This window comes from Hyla sarda, chromosome 1 (genome assembly GCF_029499605.1).
Source record: "Hyla sarda isolate aHylSar1 chromosome 1, aHylSar1.hap1, whole genome shotgun sequence".
Classification (NCBI taxonomy): domain Eukaryota; kingdom Metazoa; phylum Chordata; class Amphibia; order Anura; family Hylidae; genus Hyla; species Hyla sarda.
The window spans coordinates 600,119,975-600,143,801 of NC_079189.1; the positions used below are offsets into that span (position 1 = coordinate 600,119,975).

Below are 23,827 nucleotides of genomic sequence, written 5' to 3' on the forward strand. Positions count from 1 at the left end.
GATGGAAAATTTGAGTTATGGCTATTATAGGACGAGGAGGAAAAAACAAAAGTGTGGAAACTAATAAAGACCCTATTTTCGAACTATTTTGGTTGAAATTATTTTATCTATCAGGACAAGTAGATTGAGGGACAGGTAGATTGTGTTCCGCTTTAGTCCCTTGGACAAGTAGTTTTTTTTTTTTATTTCCACACCCCTGGGTTATAGGAGAAAATGCCCCCCAAAATTTGTAACCCCATCTCTTCTGAGTATGGAAGTACCCCATGTGTGGACGTCAAGTGCTCTGCGGGCGCACTACAATGCTCAGAAGAGAAGAAGTCACATTTGGCTTTTGGAAAGCAAATTTTGCTGAAATGGTTTTTGGGGGGCACATCGCATTTAGGAAGCCCTTATGGTGCCAGAACAGCAAAAAAAAAACACATGGCATACTATTCTGGAAACTACACACCTCGAGGAACGTAACAAGGGGTCCAGTGAGCCTTAACACCCCACAAGTGTTTGAAAAATTTCCGCTAAAGTTGGACAGGAAAATGAAAAATTTGATTTTTTTCACTAAACTGCTGATGTTACCCCAAATTTTTCATTTTTCATTTTCACAAGGGGTAATTGGAGAAAAAGCCTCCCAAAATGTGTAACCCCATTTCTTCTGGGTATGGAAATACCCCATGTGTGGATGTAAATTGCTCTGCGGACAAGCTACAATGCTCAGAAGGAGCGCCATTGAGCGTTTGATGAGAGAATTTGGTTGGAATGGAAGTCAGGGGCCATGTGCGTTTACAAAGCCCCCCGTGGTGCCAGAACAGTGGACCATGTGGAGAGGCCACATGTGACCCCATTTTGGAAACTATACCCCTCACAGAATTTAATAAGGGGTGCAGTGAACATTTATACCCCACTGGCGTTTGACAGATCTTTGGAACAGTGGGCTGTGCAAATGAAAAATAAAATAAAATTAAACTTGTGTACTTCTTAGCAGCGCCGTACATTTACTGCGCATGTCCTTAAGGGGATAAGTGATATTTGATATTCAGGTGATTTTTCTGTTGTTCTATTATTTCTTATGGGCCTGCGGTTTGAATATCCTATTATTCTCCATCTTCCCAGGCTCAGATTTGTATTTGTGTGTATATGGATTTTTTATTATATTTATTAAATATCAGTAACCCCCTCTTTATTCTAAGTAACCTGGAGGTTCAATATGACTTTTTGTATTTAATGTCATAAATTAAATAAAAATATGATGAAGAAATAATATTCCTACCTTTGCTGTCCATCATAGTGATGTCACTTGGTTCTGGATTCTCCCAGAATACATAAGGCTTCTGTGGCCGTTCTTCCTCCTCTCCATCAGCCTTTAGGATTTTCCTCTCAGGTGTATCAGCCTCTCTGTCCTTCTCTTTAGACGCCATGTTATCTGTTACAGGGGAAACCGGGAGATACAGAAATCACATGAGGATTGTGGAAATCTAAAGGAGGGGTCTGTCTATATACTTAATAGAGAGGAGGGTGTCTGTCTATATACTTAATAGAGAGGAGGGGGTCTGTCTATATACTTAATAGAGAGGAGGGGGTCTGTCTATATACTTAATAGAGAGGAGGGTGTCTGTCTATATACTTAATAGAGAGGAAGGGGTCTGTCTATATACTTAATAGAAAGGAGGGGTCTGTATATATACTTAATAGAGAGGAGGGGGTCTGTATATATACTTAATAGAGAGGAGGGGGTCTGTCTATATACTTAATAGAGAGGAGGGTGTCTGTCTATATACTTAATAGAGAGGAGGGTGTCTGTCTATATACTTAATAGAGAGGAGGGGGTCTGTCTATATACTTAATAGAGAGGAGGGTGTCTGTCTATATACTTAATAGAGAGGAGGGGGTCTGTCTATATACTTAATAGAAAGGAGGGGTCTGTATATATACTTAATAGAGAGGGGGGGTCTGTATATATACTTAATAGAGAGGAGGGGGTCTGTCTATATACTTAATAGAGAGGAGGGGATCTGTATATATACTTAATAGAGAGGAGGGGGGTCTTCCTATATACTTAATAGAGAGGAGGGGGTCTGCCTATATACTTAATAGAAAGGAGGGTTCTGTATATATACTTAATAGAGAGGAGGGGTCTGTTTATATACTTAATAGCGAGAAGGGGGTCTGTCTATATAATTAATAGAGAGGAGGAGGTCTGTCTATATACTTAATAGAGAGGAGGGGGTCTGTATATATACTTAATAGAGAGGAGGGGGTCTGACTATATAATTAATAGAGAGGAGGGGGTCTGTATATATACTTAATAGAAAGGAGGGTGTCTGTCTATATACTTAATATAGAGGAGGGGGACTGTATATATATATATATATATATATATATATATATATATATATATATATATATACAATGTATCTCCCACATTCCTCTCCTGAAATACTCTGTGCTGCTGTGTACCCTGCTCCTTCTACAATGTATCTCCCACACTGATCTCCTGAAATACTCTGTGCTGCTGTGTACTCTGCTCCTTCTACAATGTATCTCCCACACTCCTCTCCTGAAATACTCTGTGCTGCTGTGTACCCTGCTCCTTCTACAATGTATCTCCCACACTGATCTCCTGAAATACTCTGTGCTGCTGTGTACTCTGCTCCTTCTACAATGTATCTCCCACACTCCTCTCCTGAAATACTCTGTGCTGCTGTGTACCCTGCTCATTCTACAATGTATCTCCTATACTCCTCTCCTGAAATACTCTGTGCTGCTGTGTACCCTGCTCCTTCTACAATGTATCTCCCACACTCCTCTCCTGAAATACTCTGTGCTGCTGTGTACTCTGCTCCTTCTACAATGTATCTCCTATACTCCTCTCCTGAAATACTCTGTGCTGCTGTATACTCTGCTTCTTCTACAATGTAACCCCCACACTCCTCTCCTGAAATACTCTGTGCTGCTGTGTACTCTGCTGCTTCTACAATGTATTTCCCACACTGATCTCCTGAAATACTCTGTGCTGCTGTGTACTCTGCTTCTTCTACAATGTAACCCCCACACTCCTCTCCTGAAATGCTCTGTACTGCTGTGTACTCTGCTCCTTCTACAATGTATCTCCTATACTCCTCTCCTGAAATACTCTGTGCTGCTGTGTACCCTGCTCCTTCTACAATGTATCTCCCACACTCCTCACCTGAAATACTCTGTGCTGCTGTGTACTCTGCTTCTTCTACAATGTAACCCCCACACTCCTCTCCTGAAATACTCTGTGCTGCTGTGTACTCTGCTCCTTCTACAATGTATTTCCCACACTGATCTCCTGAAATACTCTGTGCTGCTGTGTACCCTGCTCCTTCTACAATGTTTCTCCCACACTCCTCTCCTGAAATACTCTGTGCTGCTGTGTACCCTGCTCCTTCTACAATGCATCTCCCACACTCCTCTCCTGAAATACTCTGTGCTGCTGTGTACTCCGCTCCTTCTACAATGTATCTCCCACACTGATCTCCTGAAATACTCTGTGCTGCTGTGTACTCCGCTCCTTCTATAATGTATCTCCCACACTGATCTCCTGAAATACTCTGTGCTGCTGTGTACTCTGCTCCTTCTACAATGTATCTCCCACACTGATCTCCTGAAATACTCTGTGCTGCTGTGTACTCTGCTCCTTCTACAATGTAACCCCCCACACTGTTCCCCTGAAATCCTCTGTGCTGCTGGCATCCCTGTTGTGGCTTCTAACTTGTTTCCATTCCCACCATTGTCCATGTCCCATCAGTCTCTTTCCTCTTCACTTAAACATTCTGTGCTGCTGTGACTCCCTAGTAGGTTTCCTCCCTGACCTTGGCTACAGGTGCACACAGAGCACTTACCTGTAATTTGGAATGGCGGTACATCCAGCGGAGAGCAGCGGCCGACAGGTGGGTCTGTCCTCGCCGGACGCCCTCATCTTTCTTGGCCGTCATCTCCCCCGATCTCGTCTCTGTTCCTCTCTTCCATTTTCCCTTCTTTTTGCCTTCATTTTATAAGAAAGATGATAAAGTCTACAGAAAACGGCAGCCATGGGCGGTGAGGAGTCATGTGACTGTCCTGAGCGCTAGAGAGCCAATGAGAGATTGGAGGCGGAGTCACCTGTGGTCTGTGGTGATATCACAATGCTCCAGTGTTCTACATACGAGAGGGGAGAAGTATATGGACATATAGTAAATATGCAGTATATATATATACCTCGATGTCTACCATATATCCCATTACATCACAAAAAGATTTCCCATTTTCTTCCATATAAAACATTAAAAAGAAATGTATAAATTATGTGAGGGGTCTGCCTAAATATCATGGTGGTGGTGGTGGTGGTGGTGGGGGGGCTATATACATAATGGGGACAGGTCTGCCTATATACATTATGGGGAGGGGGGTCTGTATATATATCCTATGGGGAGGGGGTCTATATACATTATGGGGACAGGCCTGCCTATATACATTATGGGGAGGGGGGTCTGTATATATATATATCCTTTGGGGAGGGGGTCTATATACATTATGGGGACAGGTCTGCCTATATACATTATGGGTAGGGGGGTCTGCATATATATATATATATATATATATATCCTATGGGGGGGTGTCTGTCTTTATATATTATGGGTAGGGTGGGTCTGACTATTTACATTATGGGGAGGGGTTTGGCTACTAAATTACGGCTCCCAGCATAGATATTACTGCTACTACTACTGAAGAACTACTGCTCCCAGCATAGATATTACTGCTACTACTGAAGAACTACTGCTCCCAGCATAAATATTACTACTACTCATGAAGAACTACTGCTCCCAGCATAGATATTACTACTACTACTACTGAAGAAATACAGCTCCCAGCATAGATATTACTACTACTCATGAAGAACTACTGCTCCCAGCATAGATATTACTACTACTCATGAAGAACTATTGCTCCCAGCATAGATATTACTACTACTACTGAAGAACTACTGCTCCCAGCATAGATATCACTACTACTACTGAAGAACTACTCCTCCCAGCATAGATATTACTACTACTACTGAAGAACTACTGCTCCCAGCATAGATATTACTACTACTACTGAAGAACTACTGCTCCCAGCATAGATATTACTAATACTACTGAAGAACTACTGCTCCCAGCATAGATATTACTAATACTACTGAAGAACTACTGCTCCCAGCATAGATATTACTACTACTACTACTGAAGAACTACTGCTCCCAGCATAGCTGCATGAAATGGCCTAAAAGACATCCCAACTAAAAAACACCTGATGCCAAATAAATAGGGAGTAACTCCTGTGTAGGGGCAATACTGGGGGTGAATACTGTAGAGGCCGCTAATGGGAATAACTATTGTCCAGGGGCACTGATGGGGTTAATGACTGTGTGGGGCACCACTGGGGGGTAACTAGTGTGCGAGTATTACACTTTTCATACCCCCCTCCCAGAATGTAGATGTTCTGCTCAGATGCCAGTGAGATTATCGGCCTCATTTATCACAACCGTCTCCTTGTTGCCCCTAGCAACCAATCACAGCTCAGCTTTCATTTCTTAACCTCCTCTGGTAAAATGAAAGCTGTGCTGTGATTGGTTGCTATGGGCAACACAGATCCTTTTCCTATTAGACAGTTTCCATATATCTGCCCCATAGTGTGTTACCTGGAGTCCTGTGGTAACAATGAGAACCTTCTAGAAGAAGATGATGGAGGTTGTAGTTCCTCCATGGCGTCCATCAGATGGCGGTCGCTCGGTGCAGGGAGGTCCATCAGATGGCGGTCGCTCGGTGCAGGGAGGTCACTTACACTTCACCTCTTACAGGTCATCCAGGCCCAAAATATAGGTGAGAAAGTCTATAGAAAACGGCAGCCATGGGCGGTGAGGAGTCATGTGCCTGTCCTGAGCGCTAGAGAGCCAATGAGAGATTGGAGGCCGAGTCACCTGTAGTGATGATGTCATCAGCTGTCACATGATGTCACAATGCTCCAGTGTTTTACAGGAGAGAGGGGAGAAATGTATGGACACATAGTAAATATACAGAAAATAATTAAAAAAATAAATAAAAAATATATATATTTACAGTGCTATATACCACTCTGACATAAACTAAATAATCAATAAATATGTTTAAAAATATTTAAAAAAATTGCCCCTATTATCCCCCATAACTCCCCTTATTCCCCCATAACCCCACATAATAGCTCCTAAAATCCCTCCCATAATCCCCATAACCCCCCTGAAACTGCATGTGAGCGCTGTCAATTTAAGAAAAAAAATGTCAAAACACATTACATCACATGTCACAAAAAAATGGAAGAAAAGGGGATTGAAAAAGTCAGATCAATGCCAAAATGGCACCAATAAAAACTACAGATTATGGCGCAAAACATAAGCCCCCTCCCCCATACAGCTTCATAGACAGAAAAATAAAAATGGAATAGGGGTAAGAAAATAGAAATGTATTATTTATTTATTTCTAAAAGTAGCAAAATATGATAAAAATGTTACAAATTTGGTGTCATTGTAATGGAACCGATCTGAAAAATACAGATAACATGGACATTTTACTGCACATAGAACCATGTAAAAACGGAATCCCCCTCCCCCAATCAGCATAAATGCATTATTTTTATTTTCCATTTTACCTCACAAATAATTTTTTTTGTTTGTTTCTCCAAATAATCCAAAAAATTTCTCCAAAATTTTATGATGAAATGAAAGTTGACCTTACAAAGTAGAATGAGTCCCTCATACGGGTCTGTGATGGGAAAGGGACAGATTTGGGGTTGGGTCACATGTGCCGTATTTTGCTGCGTGTTGACTTCAATAGGTAGGAAAATCCGCAGCAGCAAATACGCTGCAAAATACGGCACGTCTGACCCGACTTTTAGCAATTACCCCACAGACACATAATAGGCTTCTTGTTTATTGTGTGACCTATTGTACTTTGTAATGACACCTTTCATTTTACCATAAAATGTTTGGCCACAGCCTTTTAGCCTTTCTCAGTGCCATTGTTAGCTCTTAAGTGGCAGAAACCTCACCTACCCCTGGGGGAATATGTCCCGCTTGCAGCAAAAGAGAAAGAAGCAACTATCTCAGTGATTATCTCAGTCTATACCTGATTTGTTTCGGACCGGGACATGCTCCAAGATGGCGCCATCTTGCTTAAGCTCTTCTGACCTCTCTGAGAAGCTCCCAGACCCTACAGACCTCACTCCTGACACCATGTTTCAGAACATCAAGCAACTGTTCCAGACCGAACTGTCTAAGGCTGCTACCAATCTTTCATCTCAGTGGCGAGAGCTGGGGCAGAGGGTAGCAGACTCTGAGGCCAAGATTGACGACTTGGCGGACGCGATAAGAAACAACCTCCGTGTCTTGGAGGATCCCTTGACACAGCTACAGGCCCTTGAGCTGAAACTCGAGGACCTCGAGAACAGCTCTAGACGAGCGAATTTGCGGATCCGTGGCTTACCGGAGGAGGTGACAGAAGTCTCTAAGACAATTTCCTCGCTGTTCTATGAGCTGGTCCCACAATTGTCTGTTTTGTCCGCATACACAGGGCCCTGGCTAGGCCCAAGAATCCTGATCTACCGCAGGTCGTGAGCCTTCATTATCCTGAGGTGAGAAACCTTATTCTACAGGCTGCTAGAAATGTCCCTGCACTCCCTGGTGCCCCCCCCCCCCCACCAGTGCATATCTACACTGATATAGTTCCTTCCACCAAAGCTTGGGACTTTCACCCAGTAACGTTGGTGTTACAGTGGGAAGGGGTGTGGTATAGATAGGGATTCCCCTTTTCCCTCTCCTTTCAAGTGAATGGCCACTCCCACACTGTTCGCTCCCTGACTGATGCCAAGGATGTGCTCTCCCAGGAACGCATTAAGCTAGTAGACCAACCACCTTTGCCCGAGTGTTTAGGCTGCTTGATTCGTACCTGGATACCTGTTGCTAAGGACCGGTGTTCATCTCTCCCTCCTTCGGTGGACCCTCTTCCTCCTTGAAAGCTGAATACTGACTGTATTGTTACACCCTGTTACCTCTGTTGGGACGCTGCTCTGTTTTCTTCAGCTTGGTTGGACATTCCTATAGTCTCCCGTTGGACTAATGCACTTTACACCCTGGACATGTCATTGGACTGCCCCCTCTACCCCCCCAGTTGGTCGGTTGTGGTCACCCACTCCCTTTCTTCAGGAGGCTTGTCTGCGGTCCAGAATACTGTTTTCCACCATCCCTCACTGGGGATTAGGAAGAATGTCAGACAGCTCTTTCTGGCTGCCCGTCTCTCCTATTCTATGGTTTTGTTTACATTTTGTCTTTTTTTGTGTTTTTGTTTATTTTTTGTTTATGCAGGCATGGTATTATATTGCATGGATGTCCCATTTTTATGTCCTGGGTGCATGCCACCATTATTCCTGTAGTAGTCTTTTGCATGGCATCTAGGCCTTCATTTTTCATAGGTCGTATAAAAGGTTTTACTGCTTTTCGTTCACATCTAAATGTTGCAGGGTGAGGACTCTCCTGCGTAACCCATTCCCACTCTCTGTACAACATGAATATATGGACCCTGAGGGGCGTTTTTTGATATTACTAGGTACTCTATATGATAAGGTTTTATGTTTGGTTAATACATATGCTCCTACTGACTCTCCCCTGACATTTTTTGGGAAGATGTGATGACTTACGATACTTTGATTTGGGCAGGTGATTTTAACATTTAGCAAACTAGATCATTCTAACTTGGCCCCATTTCGCAGGTCAGGGGCTCAACAACGCCTGCTACAGTAATTGTTTATAGATCATGGTCTGACGGACGTTTGGCGTGAGCATAACGGAACAGCCAGGGGTTATTCTTATTATTCCCCTGCTCAGCTCCATTTCACCAGGAGTGAATGGGTGTTGACCACCAGCAGGACCTTACCTTTTCTCTGTCTGTTGGCGTGGTCAGACCATGATATGGTATGTGCTGTGTTCAATTTTATGACTCCTTTCACATCCCCTTTTCGGTGGCGTTTGAATGAGTCCCTATTAACAAAGCCTAGGGTCAAACAGCAGTTGGATTCAGATCTGTCCTCCTATTTCACCTTCAATGCTGACTCTGATACTGCCCCTGAATGGGGATGGTCTTACATTCATGGACAAAAAATATCTTAAGCCACAGGCATCAAGCACGACCGTACAAAAATGCAAGCAGCCCTTAGAGGCTAAATTGCAGAGACTTACATTTGTGGTCAGGGCTACCAACGTGAATAAGCTGCCTGAAAATAACAACAATACCTAATAATTATAACAACCATAATATTAGTAACGACAATAGTAATAACGATCATAGTTATAACCATTATAACGATACCTTATGACTATTAAATCTAACAACAACAACAAGGATAATGATAACATACTTACAGTGGTTAGAATTGTGACCAAAACCGCGACCGTGGGCATGCCTATAGAGGGCCAAAAACCTCGCAGTAATCCAGAAAAGTAATTATGACGTACATTGTCTGAACACCATACCTTTAGAAGAAAACGGCTTAACCTCTTCAGGACACAGGGCGTATGGATACGCCCTGCATTCCGAGTCCTTAAGGACCGAGGGCGTATCCATACGCCCGTGGGAAATCCGGTCCCCACCGCTAGCCGGTTGGGGACCGGAGCCGGATGCCTGCTGAAATCATTCAGCAGGCACCCTGGCACAACACCCAGGGGGGTCCTGAGACCCCCCCATGTCGGCGATCGGAGAAAATCGCATGTCAATTCAGACATGCGATTTTCTCCAATTCCGGGCTGATCGGGTCTCTGGTGACCCGATCACCCGGAAAATAGGGCTGATCGGAGTTGTCAGCAACAGCCCCGATCAGCCTAAAGGATAGGAGTGAGGTCGCAAAGCTGCAATCTACTCCTATCCCCTGGCATTAGTCAGAACAGAGTTCTGACCAATGGCAGCGCAGGACAGGGGGTTGCCATGGCAACCCCCCGTTCTGCCTGCCCCTGGATGTCGAGGGGCTTTGGAAAGAAGATGGAGGCCGTACCTGCAGGACAAGATGCCTGGGGACCTGGGATCTTCGCTGGAGCCTGCAGGATCCTGATCAGGTAGGGAATCGACAGTGGGGGGGGGGGGGGGGGGGGGAATTGAAAGTGAAAGTAAATCGATCTTTCAGTGGCAACCACTAGGGGGGCCAAACTGCAACTCCCAGCATGCCCAGAGAGCCAAAGGCTCTCTGGGCATGCTGGGAGTTGTAGTTTTGCAACATCTGGAGGGTCACAGTTTGGAGACCACTGCTACAGTGGTGCCCAAACAGTAGCCCTCCAGATGTTGCCAAACTACAACTCTCAGCATGCCTCGACTGCCCAGGCATGCTGGGAGTTGTAGTTCTGTAACATCTGTCCCTTCAAATTTAGCAATTTTCATGACATTTTTGAAAATTGCTGCTCTACTTTGAAGCCCTCTAATTTTTTCAAAAAGCAAAAGTATGTCCATTTTATGATGCCAACATAAAGTGGACATATTGTGTTTGTGAAGAAAAATAAAATGTATTTGGAATATCCATTTTCCTTACAATTAGAGAGCTTCAAAGTTAGAAAAATGCAAAATTTTCAAAATTTGGGGATTTTTCACCAAAAAAGGATGCAATTAACGCCGAAAATTTACCACCAAAATAAAGTAGAATATGTCACGAAAAAACAATCTCAGAATCAGAATATTCGGTAAAAGCGTTTTCTCGTTATTAATTTGTAAAGTGATGGTGGTCATAATTGCGAAAAAGGGCTCAGTCCTTAAGGTGAAAAAGGGCTGCGTCCTTAAGGGGTTAAGTATTGCCGAATACTAGGAACCCCATATTGACACCCCCACTGCTTTGAGGTGCAGGGGCGTACAAATGCCCGTGTCTCATCCGCTCGGCTGGTTGTAATTTATATATCCGTACTTGTATGATTGCTGTTACTTAACATGCTAAAGTATAGTAAGTCATAACCTCTACCAAGGGTCTGCCTATAAAGGGCCAAAAAATACAAACAATATCCTTTTGATTCCCTACCACCACCTGAGCCAGTGATGTTAGTACTCTGAAGCCGTGTCAGAACAACAAATATGCAGTGCATCCCATTGCGGACGTGGCAGGCATAACGGGTATACTACCGCCTATGAGCCAAAATATAATTGCTCTGAAGCCGTGGCCGTAACCATGATTATGCAGTGCATCCCCCTGTGGACGTGGCAGGCATAACGGGTAAACCACAGCCTATGAGTCATGATATTATTGCTCTGAAACCGTGTCAGTAACAATACTTATGCAGTGCCTCCCCCTGCAGATGTGGCAGGCATAACAGGTATACTACCGCCTATTTGTCATGATATTATTTCTCTGAAAATGTGTCAGTAACAATAATTGCGCAGTGCAACCCCCTGCTGATGTGGCAGGCATAACGGGTATACTACTGTCTAAGTGTAGATATTATTGCTCACAGGAATGAGCCTTTAACATAATTTGCAGTGCATCCCCCTGCAGACATGGCAGGTAAACCGGTAACATAACACCTATGTGAGGATAGCTCTGAAAACAATTTCGCAACAAATATTACTTAGATGACTTACCAGTAGCAATAATTACACAGTGCGACCACTTGCAGACGTGGCAGGCATACAGAGTATACTACGAACTTGGGTCGTGAATATTGTTGCTCTAAAGACGTGCCAGTAACAATAATTACGCATGACGGGTATAACAGGTAAGCTACCGCCTTTATGTTGTGATATTCTTATCCTGAAGAGGTGTCAGGAACAATAACTATGCAGTGCATCTACCTGCAGATGTGGCAGGCATGATAGGTATACTACCGCCTACGACATGATATTATTGCTCTGAAGACGTGTCAGTCGCAATAATTACGCAATGCGTCCCTATGTGTGATGATGTTATTGCTCCGAAATTGTGTCAGTAACAATATCTACGCAGTGCATGCCCCTGCAAATGTGGCAGGCATGATGGGTATCCAACCTCCTATGAGTCATAATGTATTAATTCTGAAGACAGTTGTGAAGTAGAGGCTAAATGTAACATGACAAGTTAATCAGACTGCTAATAATGATCGTAACTGATTTTAATTGTTTTTATCGGCTGTAGTAATACATGTCTGCACCTATGTATCGCACAAATGCTATGAGCGTATCACCAGTATACAGCTGCGAATGTATGGGCCGCGTTAAGTAAGCACATGCACCCACCATAAATACTATGTGTGTATGAACAGTATAAATGCTATGAGTACACGTACAGTATAAAAACTAGAAGTGGATGTGCAGTATAAAATTAAGAGCAAATGTACAGTATAAATGCTAAAAAAGTGCAGAGCTGTAGCCAGCTCCTTTTGCGCCCAAGGCAAGCCCAGAAAACTGCAACCCCCCCCCCCCCCCCCCCCAAAAAAAAAAAAAAAAGTTCAAAAAGTGGTTCTGGAGTATAATACAGGATATAACTCAGGATCAGTACAGAATAAGTAATGCAATGTATGTACACAGTGACCTCACCAGCAGAATAGTGCGTACAGCTCTGGAGTATAATACAGGATATAACTCAGGATCAGTACAGGATAAGTAATGTAATGTATGTACACAGTGACCTCACCAAAAGAATAGTGAGTACAGCCCTGGGAGTATATTACAGGATGAGGATGCCCATACTACATTATAGAAAAAAAAAAACTGTACTCACCTCCAGTGCTCCTATTGTGCCCATCTCCGGTCCCCCGGTGTAATCCTGAGCTGAAGAATGTTTTGGGCCCGGAGTGACATTGTGGCCCACTGTGTCATACTGCTGCTAAGCCTCCGTAGTGATGTCCCGCCTCGGCCAGCTAAGCAGCAGCATGGCACACTGGGTCCCGATGTCACTCTGGGCCTAAGTGTCACACTGCAGCTCAGGAAGAGGACTGCACCTGGGGACCGTAGCAGGGCACAGCGGGAGAGCTGGAGGTGAGAACAGATTTTTTTTATAAACCTGTAGTATGGACATTCATCTAAAATGTCCTCTGAGCTGACCAGGTCCACCGACGCAAAATTGCGGTGTCCTGATCAGTTCACACGGGGAGCGGAGGGTCCCTACCTGCCTCCGGTTTATCCTATCAGCCCCTAAATATAAATAAGCCCCTTCCCTAATTAACGTTCTGATCACCCTCCCTTTACCCATTTTTAAAATAAAATAATGTAAACAAAAAAAAACATGTGGTGTCGCCTCATGCGTAAATGTCCGAACTATTAAAATATAACAATAATTAAATAAACCACATGGTCATTGGCGTAAACATAAAAAAATGCCAAAGTCCAGAATTGATGATTTTTGGTCACTTTATATAACATAAAAAATGAATAAAACATGCTAAAGAAAATCCCATTAAGACAAAAATGGTAAAGCTAAAAACTACAGATCATGACACAAAAAGGGAGCCCTCGTACAATATTATAATAAGGGGGCGTATTTACAAATGAGAGGACACAGTGGGCATTATTATTTATCTATACATAAGGGGACACAAAAGGGCTTATGAGGGGGCACGAGGGCATATTTAAAAAATGAGGAGGCATCATAAATATGAGGGGGACACAGAGGGCACATTTTTATATGAGAAGAACATAAGGCAATATATATATTGCCCTCCTGTTCTCATATAAAAATGTGCCCTCTGTGTCCCCCTCATATATATAATGCCCCACAGTGCACCCTCATATATATAATGCCCCACAGCGCACCCTCATATATATTTGATTGTGTATCTTGGCCTTACCTGTTCGCACTGTTGTCTAAATTTGGTTTCTTGGGTCCCTTTATTCTGATTTTTGACTAATTTGTACTCAGCGCCGACTGCATACTTGTCGCCAGCTCTTTTCGCGTTAGTGATGAAGCTTTTGGCAGAGTTGATTAGGGATCATCCTGACATAAGCTGCACAACAATTGGCTCGTCTGTGTATAAGGTGAACCTTTTTGAAGATGGCCACTTGTTGACTCTTACGAATCCCCTTGTGTCCTTGCTGAATATTTTTCAACTTCGTGATGATTTCACCCAGTGGTTGGAGCTACGTGTAAATATAACGAAATCTGAGATACTCTATTGTAATGTCCCGCCTCTTACACAACAGTCTATTGCCCATACATTTGGCTTTAAAGACTTTCTCTGTTTTTTTCCATTTGGGGATTAAATGGACATCCTCCCTTCAGTCCCTCTACGGGGTTAAAGGGTAACTCTCATTAAAATTAATTTTTGCTATTGCACTCCTTATGGTAAATAAAAAATATTTCTAATATACTTTGTTTAAAAAAAATTAAGTTATCTATGTTTTAATTGTGCTTAAAAAAGCCCAAGAGCACATTTTCCCGCATCTTATACACAGACTTAGGACCGAGGTCCAAACACAGAAAGTGCAGTCTGGAGTGCTGCTTTCAGCAGCCAGGGAGCCGCCGGTAATGGCCAACATCCGCAATCATGCGGATGTCCGCCATTAAAGGGGTACTCCGGTGCTTACACATCTCATCCCCTATCCAAAGGATAGGGGATAAGATACCTGACCGCGTGAGTTCCGCCGCTGGGGACAGCTATCGTGCCCCCTGCCGTAGGCTTGCATTGAGTGGCAGAGCGTGACGTCACACGCCGCCGGCCGTGTGGTCGTCGGTAATCAGACCTGGAGCGAACACGCTCCGGGGACTGATTACAAACGGGGTGCGCGTGCAAGATCCCGGGGGTCTTTTGGATAGGGGATAAGATGTGTAAGCACCAGAGTATTCCTTTAACGTCAGATGCAGTGATCAATATAGATCACGGCATCTCCGGCAGTGGGGTACTTTAATTGGATGATGGGATCACCTGCAGCGGATGATTTACATTTTTATTGGGGGGAGGGGATATTTCACATTCTTTTTTAAAGCTTTAATAGTCTCCATAGGTGATTATTTGTAGAAATCATTTGATTGCTAATACCGTTCAGTGTCATGCATAGGGCATAGCACTGATCAGTGTTATCGGTCATCTTCTGCTCTGGTCTGCTCGATCTCAGACCAGAGCAGAAGACCCCAGGAGACGGACGGAGGAAGGTGGGGTCTTCTGCTCTGGGGTCTTCTGCTCTGGTCTGAGATCAAGCAGACTAGAGCAGAAGATGACCGATAACACTGATCAGTGCTATGCCCTATGCATAGCACTGAACAGTATTAGCAATCAAATGATTGCTACAAATAGTCCCCTATGGAGACTATTAAAGTGTAAAAAAAAAAAGTTAAAAAAATTTAAAAAAAAGTTACAAAATCCCCTCCCCCAATAAAAATGTAAATAATTAGTTTTCCCATTTTACCCCCCAAAAATAATAAAAAAAAATAATTAATAAACATGTTTGGTATTGCCGCATGCTTAAAAATCTGAACTATCAAAAAATATTGTTTTCTCAATCTCATATGGTGAAAGGCGTAAATGTAAAAATATTTTATTCCCAAAATTTTTTTTATAAAAAAACTTAAATATAAGCAAATGTGGTACCGATAAAAACTACAGATCACAGCGCAATAAATGAGCCCTCATACCATCCTGTATACAGTAAAATGGGAAAAGCTATAGGTGGTCAAAATAGAGCAATTTTAAACATACTAATTTTGTTAAAGTAGTTTGAGATTTTTTTTAAAGCGGTACAATTCTAAAAAGGCATATAACATGGGTATCATTTTAATTGTATTGACCCACAGAATAAAGATGTCATTTTTACTGTAAAGTGTACAGCATGAAAACTTAAAAAAATAGAAAAATTTGCTACATTGCGGTTTTCTTTTCAATTTTCCCACATAAACAATATTTTTTGGGTTGCGCCGTACGTTTTATGGTGAAATAAGTGATGTCATTATAAAGTAAAATTGGTGACGCAAAAACAAGCCCTCATATGGGTTTGTGGAAGGTAATATAATAGAGTTATGATTTTTAGAAGGCAAGTAGTTAAAAACGAAAATGAAAAAATAAAATCGTCCTTGTCCTTAAGGGGTAAGAACTGCCTCCACTGAGACCACCACTTTTGTAAAAGTGTGTGGGGCTGAAGAAATGCCAAACCGGAGGGCTACAAACTGAAAATGTTTTAAGACTCCCTTGACCTAGACTGCGATCCTCAAAAATCTTCCGGATCCAGGATGGATGGGAATATGGAGGAAGGCTTCCTTGAGATCCAAGGTAGTCAGGAAATCTTCCGGCAAAATAAGATTGGTGACTGACTTTATAGCTTCCATCCGAAAGTGATTGTGCTTCATGTACTGATTAAAAAATCACTACGTACTGAGCCTTATGTGACCCTGCTCTAAGGATACGTTTACACATGCGTATTTTTGCTGCCGTTGACTTAAATGGGTAGCAAAATCTGTTAAAGCAGACCTGCAGCAGGAGCGTGTCCTGCAGTGCATGGCAGCGGTTGCATAAACCTTGTGCTCCGCTGCAGCCCAGGCCTAATAGCGGCTAAACAGCATTGATCCTGAGCATATCGCTACGGCAATTGTGCCCACCGGTACCTGAACTATCGGGGCACCTGATGATGACCCGGAGGCGAGGGAAAAAGAGCCCACTGAAGCTCACGGCGTTCTTTCCTGCTGCAGAGGCCTCACAAGATGGCGCGGCTCTGTGCGGGTCAGCGTCTCCGGCTACTGGAAGTGCCTCACCAGCGTCTTTATCCTCTCAGACGGGCTGCGCCCTGGAGGCTTCTCCTTCAACTCCTCCGATTCTCCTGACAGGCTGGTCGCCTTCGGTGCAGCAGGACCCGCAGGTACCGTTTTCCCCGATCTCCTCCAAGCCACTGGGAGCGGAGACCCTGCATACTGGAGGCCCAGGAGGCCCTGATGGGAGCTCTTCGTCGGCGCCCCTAACTGAACCTATTATGAGGGGGCTTCTCGCTGAGTTACATACCTCCATTCAGGGTGACATTAAGGCAGCCGTGTCCAATATACAGCATGAGATCTCCTCTCTTGGACACCGCACATCGCACATTGAGAACAAGATGGCGGAACTCACCTCTTCTCATAATGAAGTAGTGGACCTAGCTAATGGCCTGGAGGATGAGGTTGCCGCTCTTCAACTTAAGATAGCTGATATGGAGGACAGGTCTCGCCGAAACAATTTAAGGGTGAGAGGGGTGCCGGAGTCTGTGAAAACGGAGGACCTCAACACCTTCCTAACGGATTATTTTGCATTGTTGCTGCCTCAGGCTTCCACCCTAGATCTGCTAATGGACAGAGTCCACAGGCTCCCTAAGCCCAAAACCCTACCTGCTGCTACACCAAGGGATGTGATTCTGCGCCTTCACTTTTACCATATTAAGGAGCAATTGATGTTGGTGGCGCGCTCCTCACCCTCCCTACCAGATGGGTATTCGGGACTCCAACTTTACACGGATCTATCTGCTGCCACTCTAGCCAGGAGACGTGAGTTCAGTGCAGGGACTAAAGCTCTCAGAGAAAAAGGGATCCCTTATAAATGGGGATTCCCTGTGAAATTGATTATCACCAATAAGGGGTCCAAACATGTGGTCTCTTCCCCGGAGACCCTTTTGCAACTGTGTGCGGAATGGAACTTGCCTGTTGATCTGACTGCTCAGAGGTCCCTGGACATACCACATGCTGCAAAGATAGCTGAGGAATGGAAGGTTGTCTCCCACCGCAAGAAAAAAATCAAGACATGAACTGTTCCTCTGCCTTTAGACAGGCCTGTCCGACTTGTCTCACTGGCTTGCGACTGGGGTATCCTTCCCCATCTTTTGGGTTACTTATCCTCTTAGTGCTCTGGATACTTTTCCTGAATGTTTAAACATTCGGCCTAAGTGCAGTCGAATGTACTTACCTACCCCCATTAAGACCTACCACATGGTCTTTACTACTGCTTGCTCAATTTATCTGTTCTTTGTTGTTCGTTCTGTTTACTTGTTTTCTGTCCCGTTGGTCCTCCATCACTTACTTTCTCTGATAATGGATATGAGAGGCTCCTCTTGCGGGCTGCTAAGTGTAGATGTATCCTCTTCGACGGGAGTACCTGCTCCTTTTCAGTTTACTGTGCTAATGGTTCTGCTTTGCGTTGATGTATACTTTAATTATGGTTATTAAGGTTGTGTCTATGAATGTGCGGGGTCTTAACTCACCGTATAAAAGGTCTCTGGTGTGGAGGGAGGCTAGACGCCTGGCGGCCGATATCCTCTGTATACAAGAATCCCATTTATTAGCCCTAGATGCCCATAGACTCCAAAATAAGAGATATCCACATATCTATCAAGCGCATGCTGTTCACAAGAAGGGAGGAGTGGCGATTGCATTTAAGAACACCCTGACGGTTACTGTCCAGCACTCTGTGATAGATGATAGAGGTCGTTTTATAATTATTGTGTGCTTACTAAACAATGTTCAATATACCTTAGGCTCCTTATATGCGCCTAATGCGAAACAGTGTACCTTCCTCAGGGCATTCTTGCGCAAATTGGAGTCCTTGAGAAGGGGACACTGCCTACTGCTAGGAGATTTTAATATGACCATGTGGCCTAGTGTAGATTCTACTTCGCCCAGTTTGAAAAAAGAACCCACAGGTTTCTTCACTAGTGTGTCCCAAAATGACCTATATGATGTTTGGCGTATATCCCACCCCACGCAAAGGGACTTCACCTTCTTTTCTCATGTGCATAAGATATACACCAGAATAGATTACGCCCTTACCTCCCACTCTCTCCTGTCATTGGTTTCAGAGGCCCAAATTATGCCCATAGAATGGTCGGACCATTCCCCCATAAGCGTAACCATTAAAGAATCGCATAGCCCCCGCCCGACCTATATTTGGAGACTTAACCCACTAATACTCCATAATCCTGAATACTCTGAAGCGACCAAGTTGGCGGTTGATGCCTACTTCCGCATTAATGATACTGGTGATGTCACAGACCCCATGCTTTGGTGTGCGTTTAAGGCTACAATTAGGGGCCACTTTATTAGCCAAACAGCCTATGACAGGAAGCTCCGCCAGACCAAAACACTAGAACTCCAACAGCGCCTTGCAGAATTACATAGGCGCAATAAGACCTCGTACTCTCCATCACTAGTAGGAGAAATTTCTCAGGTTAGTGCTACCCTACACTCCCTCTCTTTACACAGCTATGAGATGGCACTGAGAAGGCTCAAAATGACATGGTATTGGCAGGGTAATAGATCTGGCTCTATACTGGCTAAACAACTTAAAAAACGTCAGGATAAGGGGAGAATCCCCTTCCTTACTAAATCTGATGGTTCTATAGTTACTGACCCTCAAAGTATAGCCAATTGTTTTGCAGATTTTTATAGCAACTTATACAATCTTCAACATGACATTGCTACTCCACAGCCTGATGAAGCAGTTATCTCTTCTTTTCTGTCCTCTATGTCCCTCCCCTCTCTGTCCGCGGACCAAGCATCTGATCTTTGCTCTCCCTTCTCCACAGAAGAAATTCTTGAATGTGTGCGTTCCCTCAAGCCCTCGAAGTCACCTGGCCCTGATGGTATTACAAATGAATTCTATAAGCGATTTGGCCCCTCCGTAGCTCCCTTTTTAACCAGAGCCTTTAACCGTATTAAGGAGAACGGTGTGCCCCCTAAGGAGATGTTGGATGCTCTGGTCATTACCATACCTAAACCTGGTAAGCCACTGGACTCTACCCTAAATTACAGACCAATTTCTCTCCTAAATAGTGATATTAAATTGTATGCCCTGGCTCTTGCTGCTAGGTTGAATAGGGTTTTGCCGGACCTAATTCACAGGGACCAGGTTGGCTTCGTCAAGGGTCGTCAAACGGTGGATGGTACGAGACGCTTTCTCGACATCATCACAAAAGCGCATTCCGATCGGACGCCTTCTCTCTTGCTATCCCTTGATGCGGAGAAGGCGTTCGATCGAGTGCACTGGGGATATTTGCGAAGTGTGCTGCGTAAGTTTGGTTTTCCCCACTGTTTGGAATCCGCCATTATGGCACTATATACGCTCCCATCTGCTAGAATTTACACGATGGGTACCCTTTCTAATAGTTTCTCACTTAGCAATGGGACAAGACAGGGGTGCCCACTATCCCCCCTTATATTTACCTTAGTTATGGAGCCGCTTGCTCAATCCATCAGGGACTCCCCAGACATTGCGGGCATTCAAATAGGTAAAGTAGACCACAGGATTGGCTTGTTTGCCGACGATGTTATCATTAGTCTCTCCAACCCCCTGAGCTCTTTAGGCCCAGTTATGGACATTATTGATGCCTTTAGCCGAGTTAGCTTTTATAAGATTAACCCCACAAAGTCGTGTATCTTACCATTGCAGATACCCACTGAGCAACAGAGAGTGTTACAAGCTAAATATCCCTTTCAATGGGTCACTGACCAGATTCCTTACCTAGGCATAGTCCTTACTGCGTTGCCTGATAAGACAATTGCTTCTAATTTTGCTGTTGTGCGGTCCCAGCTTACCAAAGAAATTGATAACTTCTCCAAGCTTCCTGTCTCATGGGCGGGACGTGTTGCCACTGCTAAGATGATGCTGCTCCCTAAAATTTTATATTTTTTTAGATGCCTGCCGATGATAGTGCCCGCCTCCTTCCTCTCACAACTACAGAGAATGCTCTTACGATTTATTTGGGATGGTAAGCACCCTAGGGTTGGTGCGAATATATTGTATCGCCCTGTGCATGAGGGGGGTATGGGGGTGCCAAACCTTAAAATGTACTATCACGCTGTTCTACTCGATCAGCTTAAAAAATGGTGGTGGCAGGACGCTCCCCCCCTGTGGGTAGATATTGAAGCTGCTGTCCTCAATGTTTCTAATTTTAATAACTTTCTCTGGGCATTGCGCTTTAACCCTACCTTTGCTCCCTCTTCTCCTTTCTCTACTATTGCGGCTGCTATCAGGTTGTGGAGTAAGGTGGCGCGAATTAAAAGTCTTTGTCCACCTAGAGTGAAGGATATCCCTTTAGCTGCTATAGGAGACTATATTCTAGATATAGATTTTAAGCCCTGGATAGATGCGGGCATCCTCACTGTGGCATTGATTAGCGATGCTAATGGGTTGATGCCTTTCACTGATATTGTACGCATGTTCTCTATATCACAGAAAGACTTTTACAAATATTTGAGGCTTAGACATTTTTTGAGATCCCTCCCTTGGGATAGCTCTCGGCCTCGCACTGCGTATGAACATCATTTCCTGTGCAGGGACTCCTTTACTAGGGGTATCTCCCTTGCTTATGTAGCTTTGACTGAGGCGGAGGGGGAAATGGTCAATACGTTTAAGTCCAGATGGGAGGAGGACCTGGCACGCAGATTCACAGCTGAGCAGTGGAGCTTTGTCTTTGACATGCACAAAAAATATTCTAAATGTGTTAACCATTTCGAAGCTTCTAGGAAGCTCCTATACCGATGGTACTACACGCCGGTTCGTCTGGCTAAAATATACCCTACCACCTCCCCAGTGTGTTGGCGATGTAACCAGGAAAGTGGTACCTTGCTACACGTGTGGTGGACTTGCCCGTTAATTGCACCTCTTTGGACCGAAATTAAAAAGTTATTGGACAACCTAGTGGATTGCCCCTTCTCATGGGGCCCAGAGAGTGCACTACTATTCCTGTCCCTAGAACAAGTTCCCCCGCATTATATGACCATTTTATATCATATTCTGACAGTTGTGAGGGCTCACATTGCTCGGAGGTGGAAGTCGACTGAGGTGCCGGGTCTTCCTGCCATTCTGGCGGAGGTGCATAGTAACCTCGTGTTGGAGGGATTGATAGCGAAGAGGTGTGGGGCTTCTAATAGCCGTATAGCTACTCTGTCCCAGTGGACGGACAGTTGTTCGACCTCAATTAGGGTCGTAGATTAGCTAATTGTGTATGCACGATGTATCTCACTCGGATATGTGTATTATGATATGTGTATTATGATTATGATTGTTTTGGTGGTCTCTCATTCCTTGTTTTATACTTTATATATTGAGGACCTTACTGTTGTTCTGTTGGTTCTGCTCCTTTAATAGGTGCATAACTGTACTGGTTTGTGTTATATGAAAATTTATAAATAAAGTTTAAAAAAAAAAAAAAAAAAAAAAAAAAAGCAGACCTGCAGCAGAAAATATGCACGTGTGAACGTACTCTAAAGGTCTTGTTCACATGAGCAGATTTCCTTTCAAACCTTCTGTGAGTTCGAAAGACGGCGGCTCTCCACTGGCTGCCAGCAAAAATTTGTTGCCCATTTTTGAAGTCAGTAGGGTCTGTGGCGTATTTTCAACAGCGTAAACCCGCTGCTAAAAAATCTTCTGCTGACAGGCCACAGAAACCCCGCCCCCTTTAATATTTGCAGCAGGAAACACAAGAGTTTGAAAGGAAACCCGCTTATGTGAATGAGCCCTAAAGGTTGGAGTTTTTCCAGATTTACTCCTGTGCCGGGTAGTACTCTGTAAAGCTGAGGTTGGTGCTCTCAAATCACCCAAGTGCAAGTAAAAAGTGCAAACGTGTTCACACAAAAACCGTGCATGAGGATGCAGTCCATCACAAGCCCTTCACCGAAAGGAGAGAGGCCCCCACCCAACAAAACCCTTAACCTCCAAGCCTTAAGGCACCTGCGAGGCTCCAGGAACAATGTCCCTTTTCGACAAAGCTACTCAGGGACCTAAAAGTGTTCCCAGGGGGCAACTAGGCGTTAACCAGGTTGCCACGAAGGAACCAATAAAACCGGTTTGGTACTCATGCCAAAGCAGGAATACCACGGGGTATGGCAGGGAGGTGACACACGTCCTCTAGATCGGCAGGAGGGACACCCAGAAGGGCAACCGCACCCTACCAAATCCTTGTGACACATAAAGAACACAAACGTAAGCACAGTGACAAAAACCTTTTAAATAAATAAGTGAATGTGCGCTGCGTAAAACTGCCCGGACATCCGTCCGGATCTATAGAAATTCCTCTGCAGATCAAAAGCCAGAAGGCCGGAACAGTAGATGTGAGTGAGTCAGAAGAGTGAGAGATAACGTGCGTGCTTCGTGCCATCTGTCAAGTGGGGTTGCCAATACCAAATGAGTTCCGGCACCCAGGGGTCACCACTGGAGGCTCTGCTTTATTAGACTTTCTACATGTCAAAATTAGCACAGAACAAGGAGTGCTTACAAATGCCATGGCAATTTTCTTCTGCAGGTCAATACAATTATGGCGAAACCTAATACATATACTTTTTAGAATGGTTCATTACAGTGACACTATAAAATGTATTTTTCGTTAAAAAAAAAAAAAAGTTTTTTTTTGTGCATCTCCATGGTTTGAGAGCCATCTTTTTTCACTGACGCAACTTTTGGAAATTTTGTAATTGTTTAGATACTTTGTATGTTAGGATTGTGCCTAAATAATAATTGTGAATGGAAATTTTGTGAAAGATATTTTGTACCGTATATACTCGAGTATAAGCCGACCCGAGTATAAGCCGAGACCCCTAATTTCAACCCAAAATCCCAGGAAAAGTTATTGACTCGAGTATAAGCCTAGGGTGGGAAATACCTCATCCCCCCCTGTCATCATCCAGACCCGTCATTAACATCCTCATCATCATCCCCTTGTCATCATCCCACACATCCCCCCTTCATCATCCCCTTATCATCCCACACATCCCCCCTTCATCATCCCCTTGTCATCATCCCACACATCCCCCCTTCATCATCCCCTTATCATCCCACACATCCCCCCTTCATCATCCCCTTGTCATCATCCCACACATCCCCCCTTCATCATCCCCTTGTCATCATCCCACACATCCCCCCTTTATCATCCCCTTATCATCCCAC

The 23,827-nt window shown here is 44.1% G+C and overlaps 1 protein-coding gene across 1 annotated transcript in view; it reads left to right on the top strand.

The window, feature by feature from the left end:
* Nucleotides 1-23,827, top strand: part of LOC130296246 (oocyte zinc finger protein XlCOF7.1-like) — a 224,758-nt gene that overhangs the window by 154,252 nt on the left and 46,679 nt on the right. The window contains exon 2 of the mRNA XM_056547609.1: nucleotides 5,776-5,855. The gene's annotated coding sequence lies outside the window, so the exon portion shown is untranslated. The remainder of the gene's footprint in view (nucleotides 1-5,775; nucleotides 5,856-23,827) is intronic.